This window comes from Ahaetulla prasina, chromosome 4 (assembly GCF_028640845.1).
Source record: "Ahaetulla prasina isolate Xishuangbanna chromosome 4, ASM2864084v1, whole genome shotgun sequence".
Classification (NCBI taxonomy): domain Eukaryota; kingdom Metazoa; phylum Chordata; class Lepidosauria; order Squamata; family Colubridae; genus Ahaetulla; species Ahaetulla prasina.
Window position 1 is genome coordinate 135,402,580 of NC_080542.1, and position 12,836 is coordinate 135,415,415.

The following is a 12,836-nucleotide window of genomic DNA, read 5'->3' on the forward strand; positions in this document are numbered from 1 at the left end:
TTTTTGAAGATAGGGATGACTGTGGCCAGTGATCAAAGTTTGGGAAGGGAACTGGTAGTGAAAGCTTTATCAAAGATAATATAAGGTGTCCTTTTACCTGTAAGAAGACAGCTCAATTAAAAACAAAAATAAAGCATACCTGCAATTGTTTTAAAGAGCATGTATGAATTTCTTGTGGTCTGTCTTTGCAGGACAGTATGATTGGCTTGTCCGAACTTACAGAAAGATCTTAATAAAGGAAATTCTTCCTAACATTGCTCCATAAGTGTACTGCACCCAAATCATTCAGATCAGTTGACATCTAGGGGGCTGCAAATATGCAATCTGTATATTAGTCCAGACTAGCATTTTTTAATTTTAATTTAATTTTATTTATTTTTTTTGCCATAATACATTAAACAAGGAAGAAGCAGACTCTAGGAAACACTTTTCTCCCTTGTTCACAGCAGGAAGTAAGTGTAACGAACCATGGAAATTAGAACAAGAAAGGAATGCTAAGTCATCACATTTATGTATCTTTCAGTGCCCAATTACTCCCTATAGTGCATTCTAGAGTGCCTTTCTTTTCTGCATCAAGATTATATCATGTAGGTCTCAGCACTTCCTCTGAGAGATCAATTCATTCTAAATTTCTTTAGTTGTTAATAATGATTCTTCTTTGCTTCTCTATTTTTCTGCCTATGATTTTTATTAAAGTATTCTTCCCATGATCATTCGTATTGTCCTGAACAGTGCCTAACTTCTGATTTCTACTCTTCCTCTTGCTTTTTAACCTCTCAGAATCGGGCAGACTGTTCTACTGTTCCTGAATAATCAATTAGCTAATCTATGTATTTCCCATTATTTCAATCTTTCCTCTTTTGAATCTCTTTTTCACTTGAAAATGTTTAATTAGTTCTGTTGCCATTCTGATTTTACACCTGGTTTGTCCACTCTGATCATGGTGGGTGGGGTCACAGGATTCTCATAATTAGAGATGAACCAAAGCACACACAGTGAAATAAATGGAAAAGCCAATTCCAGAATTTCCTCTGACATGAACAGAGGATAGAAAGTCTGAATTTGCCCATGTTTCTGTTTATGACATCATCTCCCTATTTCTCTTTAAACATTCTGAGACTTTATTTACTTATTTATTATTAAAATTGTTATTATTAAATTTATTTGCCACCCATCTAAACTTTGAAATGAATGGATTACAGCATTAAAAGCAATGAAACAAATATGCAGTACTGCAGGCTACTTCTGCTGGCTGCCAGAGGTTGAGCAATTCAATTCTCACTGGCTCAAGGTTGACTCAGCCTTCCATCCATCCAAGGTCAGGTAAAATGAGGACCCAGATTGTTGGGGGCAACATGCTGACTCTGTAAACTGCTTAGAAAGGGCTGTAAAGCGTTGTGAAGTGGTATATAAGTCTAAGTGCTATTGCTATTGCTAATTCTACAGCTAGTTAAAAATGTTGGCAGGAACTTTCATATTTTTTTAAAAAAATTAAGATAAATGCACCTATTTCCCTTTTTGAAATTTCTCAGAGGTAGATTTCTCTACCTCTCGCGCTTTTCTATTTTCTCATTGGCCCCTGATGAATAAAAAAAAGAATATTTGTAAGTGTAATGCATTAGCTATATAAAGTTTATTGTCACAAATCAAACTCATAGCCACCATAAACAGCTGTTGCGATGCACAGGAAGGATTATTTATTATTTATTTTATTTATTTATTTTATTCAATTTTTATACCGCCCTTCTCCCAAAGGACTCAGGGCGGTGTACAGGGAGAGGTATTCTCCCTCTAACAAACTAAGGTGTGGTGAGACCTAAAGACAATTTTCCACAGGCGACTCAAAAGCTTCATTAAGTGCCTGCTCATCAATCCTGCTTAAACTATTGTTGAAAATAATGTAGATTATTACCTGAAGATAATTTTCCAGCTTCTAACACCAAACATCTTTCAGTTTTCCATCCATCCAAGGTCAGGTAAAATGAGGACCCAGATTGTTGGGGGTAACATGCTGACTTTATAAACCACTTAGAGAGAGCTGTAAAGCATTATGAAGTGGTTTATAAGTCTTAAGTGCTTTTGCTATTACAATATAAGTGAAGTTGCAGTTAGCAGATAGAGAGAGTGGGAGCAGCATGTGTGGTGGGAAGTAGGTGGAATTTTTTCCTAATTCAACCACCTCCAATATGATGCTGTCCTGTTGGTCCAATGCCATCTGGCAGAGCCAGGTCTTCAGGCCCTTAGAAGATCAGAAGGGTGAGAACCAATCTTTTTGCTACCGGTTCTCCAAACCACCCACTGCCATCACTACCGGGCCGGCCGATCCAATCCGAATCAGGAGCATTTCACCCCTGCCCTGGTTCCTCTTTTCATTAAACTAGACATACCCAATTCCAGCAGCAGTTCTTCATATGTTTTAGCCTCCAGTCCCCTAGTCACCTTTGTTGCTCTTCTCTGCACCCTTTCTAGAGTCTCAACATCTTTTTTATGTTGTGGCGACCAAAACTGGATGCAGTAGTCCAAACGTGAGATGACCAGAGTTTAAGTGACTGAGTACAGGAGCTCTTAGTCCAGGAATTGATGATCAACATGAAGTTGTGCAAAGGGTTTTCTAACCGCAATTGCCACTTGGTCTTTGAGCAGGAATCATGAGTCCAGGAGAAACCCCAACTTGTAGACTGAGTCTGTCTGAGTGCAACCCCATCAAGGACCAATGTTAAAGACCTGGATCTCAAAGCTCCATACATCCAAAGCTAGTCAGTCTTGCCAGGATTCAGTTGAAGCCGGTTGTCTCCCATCTTGACCTCCCCCAGCCTCCAGATACTGCAAGAATATAGCAACAGCATCATTTGGATCACCAGGGACTTTATTTCACAGTTCTATTTTTATCAATAACTGCCTTATTCATATAGTTTTGTCAAGAAAGTCAACCAAATGATAGCTACTTCCATTCCTGGTCCTCCTGTTTTCTCAAATAGTTTTTTTTGGGAAAGATAGGGAAAGCTGCATAGTATATTTTAGTAATTATTAACATCTCCCTCAAAACATATAAGGTGTGAATAATCACTATTTTTCCACTATATTTTATACTGGCTTGGAAAATGCACCAGAATTGTAGTGGTGGCCTTCAACTAAGTTTTCTAAGAAATGGCATAGAACATAGAATAAAATCTGTTTTATTCAGTCCGTTTTTGAAAGCCTCCAGTGATGGAGCACCCACAATTTCTGAAGGCAAAGGTATTCCTTTGGTGGATTGATCTCATTGCTCTCATCAATTTCCATGAGGGTCGTGATAGCTCAGGCTATAAGAAGCCTGTTATTAAAACACAGCAGCCTGCAATTACTGCAGGTTCTAGTCCCACCAGGCCCAAGGTTGACTCAGCCTTCCATCCTTTATAAGGTAGGTAAAATGAGGACCCAGATTGTTGGGGGGGCAATAAGTTGACTTTGTAAATATACAAATAGAATGAGACTATTGCCTTATACACTGTAAGCCGCCTGAGTCTTCGGAGAAGGGCGGGATATAAATGTAAATTTTTTTAAAAAAAATTCACCTTATTTCTATGTTGCTTCTCACGTTAGTTTCCAACTCTTTCTTGCCTTTTGGTGCTTTAGAAAATAGTTTCGCCCCTTTGTCTTTGTAGGAGCCCCTAAAACATTAGATCAGCGAATGTTCTAATCACACCTAAATGAGATACAGTCCCACAAACTTTCTATTATTATCCTCACTCCTTTAAAATAAAATTAGGGAGTTGCTTCTCAGTACTAAAAGCTTCATAGTATTGTTTTTCTTTTCAATTCTAAAAGTGGGCTCAGTTTTCTCTCTCTGCATTATCTGCCACACTCTTCCACATTAGCAGTTTTGATGCTGATATACTATGGATGGGGGGACGAGGGAAGAGTTTCAAACTGCCTGATCAGACATTCAATATATTCTAGGTTAAATCACTTATGTATTTGGAAACGATAGTCTAGTTACTTTTTTTAAAAAAATGTAGTTACTTCCAGTCTACTTTGATACAGAGTAAGGGTAAAAAACAGGAGCAGGATTTGCTGGATTTTCACAAGTCAAGCTGGGAATCTCTTGGATCAAATTCTGACTTGCTTTAGACATGGCAGCAGTGGATTTATCTCAAAGGCTTCATAAAATACATGTTTTTTTTCTGCATTCCATATAAAAAGGCAATTCTTTCTTATACTCAGAATAGAAGCTATCTAGTGCATTTTTTTAAAGTACATAATATCCAGATTTGCCATTTACTCTGGATATACCGAGTTGCCATTTAATGAAGAGGAATACTTCATTAATTGGTTTCTTTATTTTCTCATTTGATTCATTTCCTACTTTTATAGGAAGTAAGATGAATCCCATCCCATAGACGGGATTATGCAAAGCCCTTTCTTTTCCCTCATAAAAAGACAGTAGATAGCAGTTTTTTGTGATCTCAAAAAAGCCTACAAATGCTTGATTAAAGCAGTATTTAAGCCGGAATGAGTAAATCAGTTGATTGATCATTGGTTGGAGACCCATGAAAATGCATATTTTTTCCTTTGTGTGTTTATTACAGTTTAATGCCATTATCCCCATGAGCTGAAGCAGGTCACAGAATGCTTCCCATAGTTTTTGATCTCTAAAAGAGGACATTTTGACTGAGTGATGATGATTCACTCAGTACAATACCCAGATATGGAGATATGGAGATAATCAATACATAGAGAGTCCACAATATATAGCGAATGTTCTGCCTCAATGTCCTAGACTCTTCAACATATTCCACTGCTTCATTTCCTAATACCAGGGGTGCGATGGCTCAGCTGTTAAAAGATGCTAAGCTTGTCAGCTAGAAAGCTGACAGTTCGGGTTTGAGACCCGAGCTCTGTGCAATGGGGAAGGGCCTTCTCTGTAGGAGCTCCTACCCTTTGGAACGAACTTCCCCCTGGTTTGCGCCAATTACCCAACCTTCGGACCTTTCGCCGTGAGCTGAAAACGCATTTGTTTATTCAAGCAGGACTGGCTTAAATTTTTAATCCTAAATAATTTTAATTGGGGTTATTATTTATGAATTTTAAGGGTTTTAAATTTGATCGTTTTAAATTTCGGCCACTTATGGAATATGCTTGTTTTAAGTTTTTCTTTTAATTGTACATTGTGTTGTTTTTATAACTTGGCTGTACACCGCCCTGAGTCCTACGGGAGAAGGGCGGTATAAAAATCTAAATAAATAAATAAATAAATAAATAAATAAATAAATAAATAAATAAATAAATAAATAAATGGGGTAAGCTCCCATTACTTAGCTCAGCTCCTGACCATCCAGCACTTTAAAAGCATGCAAATGTAAGTAGATAAATAGGTACCACTTTGGTGAGAAGGTAACAGCATTCTGTGTGTCTTAGCATGGCTAAGACACACCGAATGCTGTTACCTTCCCATGCTGGCCACGTGCCCATGGAAATTGTCTCCAGACAATGCTAGCTCTCTCAGCTAAGAAAAGGATATAAGCACTGTGCCCTAAAGTCAAACACAAGTAACAGGGAAACTTAACATTTACATTTCCTACCAGAAAAATAAATGAAGATGGTTAAAATTAGATAGTGGTACGCAAGCTTTACATACTTTGAACACATGTAGGACAGAATTTGTATCACAATGCTTTGTCCACCATCTTGCCAATTTGAACACACACAGAGACACCACCAAAACCACTAAGGGATACAGTATGATGTGTGCACACACATGCGTGGTATTGTATAGTGGCAGCAATGGCCATACATAAACTCGCTTTCACAGATCTCTTCATTAGGTGGAACAGCAGAAGAGCTGAAAGTTGTAGATCAAGCGAGAAAGCAAATTAGGTTACACGGGAATGCTAAAAAATTTGCCAAGCTGATAACGGTCTATTTGCATGGCTGAAGACATTTGCATTGCTGATAGTCTATTTGCAAAGCTGGTTACAAGTATCTGAAAACATTTTGCAATTTACTCAAGTATTCACTGGAGGGTTACAGACAGTTGGGTTTACTGGGAATAAATGGTAACAAAAAAAGAAAAGTTAACCCTTGAATAGCAATTCAGCCTCTTGCAGATACAGGATTGGCACTGCTTTGCAAAGAAATCAGTCATAATTGAAAGGAAGATACGTTCTGGAAAAGCCCACTTTGATCATTCTTCCTACCTAATGGGGTTTATAATTGCTATCTTATCCTAAAAGTCAAAAGTGTAATGCAAGGCTCATAACTGATCGATAGAGTATATTCTTTGCATACAAATTATGTTCAGTAAATCCTTTTCAGAAATTTCTACCTAGTAAATACCCTGGAGGCAGATGTTGTTTCCAGGTGCACATTTAAGTCACTAACTTTCTAAAGCAGAGGTGTCAAACTCAAGGCCCAGGGGTCAGTTCCGGCCTGTGGGCTACTTAGATCTGGCCTGCAAGGCTCCTCTGGAAATGAAGGATTGCTCATGGTGCCTCTGAAAGCGAAAACGGAGCTTGGGAAGGCTGCAGGTGGCCGTCTCAGACAAAAATGGAGCTCGTGAGCCAGGGGTGAAATGTAAAATTTGTTACTACCGGTTCTGTGGGCATGGCTTTGTGGGGGGTGGTAATGTAACTAGGTGGGCGTGGCCAATTCTTTTTTACTTTAAAAAGCATTTTTTTTTCAGCTGAAGAGGTTGTAAAAAAATGCTTTTAAAAGCCTCTGATGATCAGACAACTCAGCTGGGATCGCCAGAGGAGCTTTTTAAAAGCATTTTTCCAGCCTCTTCGGCCAAAGAGGTTGTCGAAAAAATGTTTTTAAAGGGTTCTGACAATCCCAGCTGAGTTGCCTGATCACCAGAACCTTTTAAAATCTTTTTTTACAGCCTCTTTGGGCTGTAGATTGTAGAAAAAAATGCTTTGAAAGGGTTCTGACAATCCCAGCTGAGCCGCGCAATCATCAGAGGCTTTTTTTTTTACTTTTAAAAGCATTTTTTTTGGGGCCGAAGAAAAAATGCTTTTAAAAGTAAAAAAAACCTCTGATGATCGTGCAGCTCAGCTGGGCATGCGGAAGGGAAGCGGTGGCAGAAATTTTTGCTACTGGTTCTCTGAACCACCTGCCACCATCGCTACCGGATCGGATGATCCAGTTCGAACTGGGAGCGTTTCACCCCTGTTGTGAGCCCATTTTCTCTGGCAGAGCGCTTGGGCCGCTACAGGCGCCCCTGTCACAACTGATGTCAAGCTGGCCACACCCACCCTGACCATGCCCACTCCGTTCCCCCCCCCCCCCACCAAAGTCAAACATAACTCTGATGCAGCCCTCATTGAAATCAAGTTTGACACTTCTGTTCTACAGGAACCCAAGAAAATAAATATCTTCTTATCTGTCTACATTACCTTCTCTGTTTCCCTCTGTTCTCCCTGCACCATTGTCATATTTCAATATGTCCATAAAAATTTATTTATTTATTTTTTATTTTATTCAATTTTTATACCGCCCTTCTCCCGAAGGACTCAGGGCGGTGTACAGCCAAGTAAAAAATCACAGTATCAATATTAAAAGAAATTTAAACAAACATATTATAAAGTGGCCAAATTTAAAACGAATTAAAATATTAAAATATAAATAACCCAATAAAATTTTAACCCAATAAAATTTTAGGCCAGTCCCGCTTGAATAAATAAGTGCGTTTTCAGCTCATGGCGAAAGGTCTGAAGATCAGGCACTTGACATAAACCAGGGGGAAGCTCATTCCAGAGCGTGGGAGCTCCCACAGAGAAGGCCCTGCCCCTGGGGGCCGCCAGCCGACATTGTTTGGCGGACGGCACCCTGAGAAGGCCCTCTCTGTGAGAGCGTATGGGTCGGTGGGCGGCAAACGGTAACAGCAGGCGGTCCCGTAAGTACACGGATCCTAAGCCATGGAGCGCTTTAAAGGTGGTGACCAAAATCTTAAAGCGCACCCGGAAGACCACAGGAAGCCAGTGCAGACTGCGCAGGAGTGGTGTTACATGGGAGCAATGAGTTGCTCCCACTATTACCCGCGCAGCTGCATTCTGGACTAACTGCAGCCTCCGGGTGCACTTCAAGGGCAGCCCCATGTAGAGAGCATTGCAATAATCCAGGCGGGAAGTTACGAGGGCATGAGTGACCGTGCATAAGGCATCCCGGTCAAGGAAGGGGCGCAACTGGCACACCAAGCGTACTTGGTGGAAGGCCCTCTTGGAGACGGCCACCAAATGATCGTCAAACGACAGCCACCTATCCAAGAGGACACCCAAGTTGCGCACCCTCTCCGTTGGGGCCAATAACTCGCCCCCCACAGCCAGCTGCGGCTGCAGCTGACTGAACCGGGGTGCCGGCATCCACAGCCACTCCGTCTTGGAGGGATTGAGCTTGAGTCTGTTTCTCCCCATCCAGACCCGTACGGCTTCCAGACACCGGGACAGCACTTTGACAGCTTCGTTGGGGTGGTCCGGGGTGGAAAAGTACAGCTGCGTATCATCAGCGTACAGATGATAACTCACCCCAAAACCACTGATGACCTCGCCCAGCGGCTTCATGTAGATGTTCAACAGGAGGGGCGATAGAATCGACCCCTGAGGCACCCCACAAGTGAGGCGCCTCGCGGTCGACTTCTGCCCCCTGTCAATACCGTCTGCGACCGGTCGGAGAGATAGAATAGAATAGAATAGAATAGAATAGAATAGAATAGAATAGAATAGAATAGAATAGAATAGAATAGAATAGAATAGAATTTTTATTGGCCAAGTGTGATTGGACACACAAGGAATTTATCTTGGTGCATATGCTCTCAGTGTACATAAAAGAAAAGATACGTTCATCAAGATACAACATTTACAACACAATTGATGATCAATATATCAATATAAATCATAAGGATTGCCAGCAACAAGTTATAGTCATACAGTCATAAGTGGAAAGAGATTGGTGATGGGAACTATGAAACGATTAATAGTAGTGCAGATTCAGTAAATAGTCTGACAGTGTTGAGGGAATTATTTGTTTAGCAGAGTGATGGCCTTCGGGAAAAATCTGTTCTTGTGTCTAGTTGTTCTGGTGTGCAGTGCTCTATAGCGTCGTTTTGAGGGTAGGAGTTGAAACAGTTTATGTCCAGGATGCGAGGGATCTGCAAATATTTTCACGGCCCTCTTCTTGATTCGTGCAGTATACAGGTCCTCAATGGAAGGCAGGTTGGTAGCAATTATTTTTTCTGCAGTTCTAATTATCCTCTGAAGTCTGTGTTTTTCTTGTTGGGTTGCAGAACCGAACCAGACAGTTATAGAGGTGCAAATGACAGACTCAATAATTCCTCTGTAGAATTGGATCAGCAGCTCCTTGGGCAGTTTGAGCTTACTGAGTTGGCGCAGAAAGAACAGTCTTTGTTGTCCTTTTTTAATGATGTTTTTGATGTTAGCTGTCCATTTGAGATCTTGCGATATGATAGAACCCAGAAATTTGAAGGTTTCTACTGTTGATACTGTGTTGTCAAATATTGTGAGAGGTGGAAGTAAACGGTGCCTCCCATTCCCAATCCCTCCAACCGGTGCAGCAGGATACCGTAATCGATGGTATCCAAAGCCGCTGAGAGATCTAATAGGACCAGGGCAGAGGAACACCCCCTGTCCCTGGCCCTCCAGAGGTCATCCACCAACGCGACCAAAGCTGTCTCCGTACTGTGACCGGACCGGAAGCCAGACTGGAACGGGTCTAGATAGACGGCTTCATCCAGGTACTGGGGAAGCTGCCATGCAACCACACTCTCTACAACCTTCGCCACAAAGCGAAGGTTGGAGACTGGATGATAATTACCCAAAATAGCTGGGTCCAGGGAAGGCTTCTTGAGGAGGGGTCTCACCACCGCCTCTTTCAAGGCGGCGGGGAAAACCCCTTCCAACAATGAAGCATTTATAATTCCCTGGAGCCAGCCTCGTGTCACTTCCTGAGTAGCCAGCACCAGCCAGGAAGGACACGGGTCCAGTAAACATGTGGTTGCATGTAACCTTCCCAGCAACCTGTCCACGTCCTCGAGAGCCACAGACTCAAACTCATCCCAAACAACCTCAACAAGACGTGCCTCCGCCATCCCCTCTGGATCATCGCAATTTTGGTCTAAACTATCCCGAAGCTGAACAATTTTATCGTATAGATAACCGTTAAACTCCTCAGCCCGTCCCTGTAGGGGGTCATCCCACCCCTCCTGATGAAGGAGGGAGCGGGTCACCCGGAACAGGGCGGCTGGGCGGTTATCTGCCGATGCAATGAGGGAGGAAACGTAGGAACGTTTCGTCTCCCTCATTGCCACTAGATAGGTCTTAGTGTCCGATCAGCCTCGGAATGGCTAGACCTCCAGGTGCTCTCTAGGCGTCTTCTCCGGCATTTCATCTCCCTCAGCTCCTCAGAAAACCAAGGAGCCAAGTGAGATCTACGCCGGGTCAGAGGCCGCAAAGGCACGACACGGTCCAAAGCCCCAGCCGCGGCCCGTTCCCAGGCCGCAACTAGTTCTTCAGTCGTGCCGTGGGCAAGATCCTCAGGAAATGGCCCAAGCTCCATCTGGAACCTCTCCGGGTCCATCAGGCGCATGGGACGGAACCAACGCATTGGCTCCGTCTCCCTGCAGTGGTGAACGGCGGTCCGAAAGTCTAGGCGAAGGAGAAAATGATCTGACCATGACACCGGTTCCGTCACTAAATCTCCTAATTCCAGATCATTAATCCACTGTCCAGAGATAAAAATCAAGTCTAGTGTGCCTCCCCCCATGTGTGTAGGGCCATCAGTTACTTGAATCAGGTCCATGGCCGTCATGGAAGCCAGGAACTCCTGCACTGCCGTCGACGACAAGCCGGCAAGTTGAAATCCCCCATGACCAAGAGTCTGGGAATCTCAACTGCCACCTCGGCAAGCATCTCCAGCAGCTCAGGTAGGGCTGTAGTCACGCAGCAAGGAGCCAGGTACGTGATCAACAGACCCATCTGATTCCTATGGCCCCACTTCACAAGGAGGGATTCACAACCAGCTATCTGAGACACAGTGGACTCCCTCGGCTCTAGGCTTTCCTTAATCACAACCGCCACGGAAACCTGGTGGGCACAACTCAACCAGGGGAACACCCCCCTCTGTGCCCAACCAGGTCTCCGTAATGCCCGTAAAGTCCGCGGACTCCCTCTGGATAAGATCATGAATCAAGGGAGCCTTATTAACCACGGAGCGGGCATTGCACAGCATCAGCCTAAGACCCAAGCTCTGAGGATCCTGACCATCCGGGGAACGAGGAAGGACTGAGGGGCCGGAGCCCCTCAAAATAACAAAATAATACAAAAATAACAAATAATAAAATAATAACAAAAATAATACAATTCTTAGCCTGCTGCTCTTAGTTTTCTCAGATTTGGGGAAAATTATGCTTGGTCATTTGCAGGTGATGCTGCTCATGTCTTCACAGATAACATCCAAGTTTTTTTGTCCCATCTCAGTTTTTTCTCTTTCATTCTCCTGCTATGTGATCTCATTAAAAACATTTGTAAGAACTCAGTCCAATGTTAAAAGCCCATTCCAGTTTTAAATTCATTGACATTCTGCCTTTATGTCCACCTCCCACCCACTGCCATCATCCCTTAAGTTATTTCATAAAAATTGCTATAAAAGACATATTCAAAGACATATTCGCTCTTTCCCAAATAGATAAGAGAGTCATCAAGGCTGTAACAAGGATAAAATATAGTTTCCAAGGCTTAATTACCATTATTTTTGGGAAAGTGAGTCTTTTAATAAGCAAACATTGGGTTGAAGCAAGATAAAAATAGAAAACGTGTATGGGAGTACACTTGCATGTAGTTTTAAAGCAGCACGTCTCCTGAGATTAATTCTTTTTAATAGTTATTTAATTACTTGGGTTTTACTTAGGCTACAGCATCCTTCACCTAGTTTACAAGAATAAAACAAAGCAATTGTTTGCTGAAGGATATTATGAGCAAATTACTTTCAACCATTTATAGCTTAATACTTAAGTGCATCTAAACATACTATGCCTTTTCGAACCAGACTTTGTGAAATGTTTAAATATAAAGCTCCTGCCTATGTATGCAACAACTGCTGCAGTGATGTGTATCTCAAATTTTATTCTCACAAAACAAACTCAGTGAAGTAGCTTGATCTAAAAAAAAATGGTTTATTCCCTAGCTATGACTTTGAACCTTGGCCTCTTAGTCTTACAGCATCTCATATCTCCCTGGACTGGCAAATTCCACTTGCAGTGGACATTCTCAAGGATATCTTAAGTCATATTGCAAAGCACAGGGGCAAAGCCCTGTTCCCATTTTATAAAGAAATGCATGTTCGGTAGTTGAACTAGAGATTTATGCATTATTATGCATTATTCTTAAAGAAAAGACACTCTAAAACTCACTTTTTATTAGTCGTTGCAGTCCCAAGGAAGTGAAAGCTCACAGTATATAGGATGTATGTTTCTATCATAAAAAAGGAACAGCAGTGATAACAACAAAATAAAGTTCCCTGGAAGATTATTTGTTCATCTGGGTTGCAGGAATGTCTTTATTATTTCCTTATGGGATCGTATATCATCTCTGGTTAATGATTTAAAAAGTAAACTTTCTGGTTAACTTGGATATGGGAATTAAGGGTCCATATTAAAAGAGATCATACATTAAAAAAAAGGAAGACATAGAATATTATATAATATGGGATAAATGATACAAGTGGCTGGAGACTAGAAAAAATGAACAGTGATGAAAGGGGAGAAACAAGATGTCTGTAAGATAGTGTAAAAAATGTATAAATTTAATATTATGAGTGATAGGAACTATAGAGTAATAAGGGATAAT

At 41.7% G+C, this 12,836-nt stretch overlaps 1 protein-coding gene across 1 annotated transcript in view; it reads left to right on the forward strand.

Moving 5' to 3' along the window:
- The window catches only part of ADARB2 (adenosine deaminase RNA specific B2 (inactive)), a 547,855-nt gene that overhangs the window by 463,946 nt on the left and 71,073 nt on the right, over positions 1-12,836 (forward strand). The gene's annotated exons all lie outside the window — the stretch shown is intronic.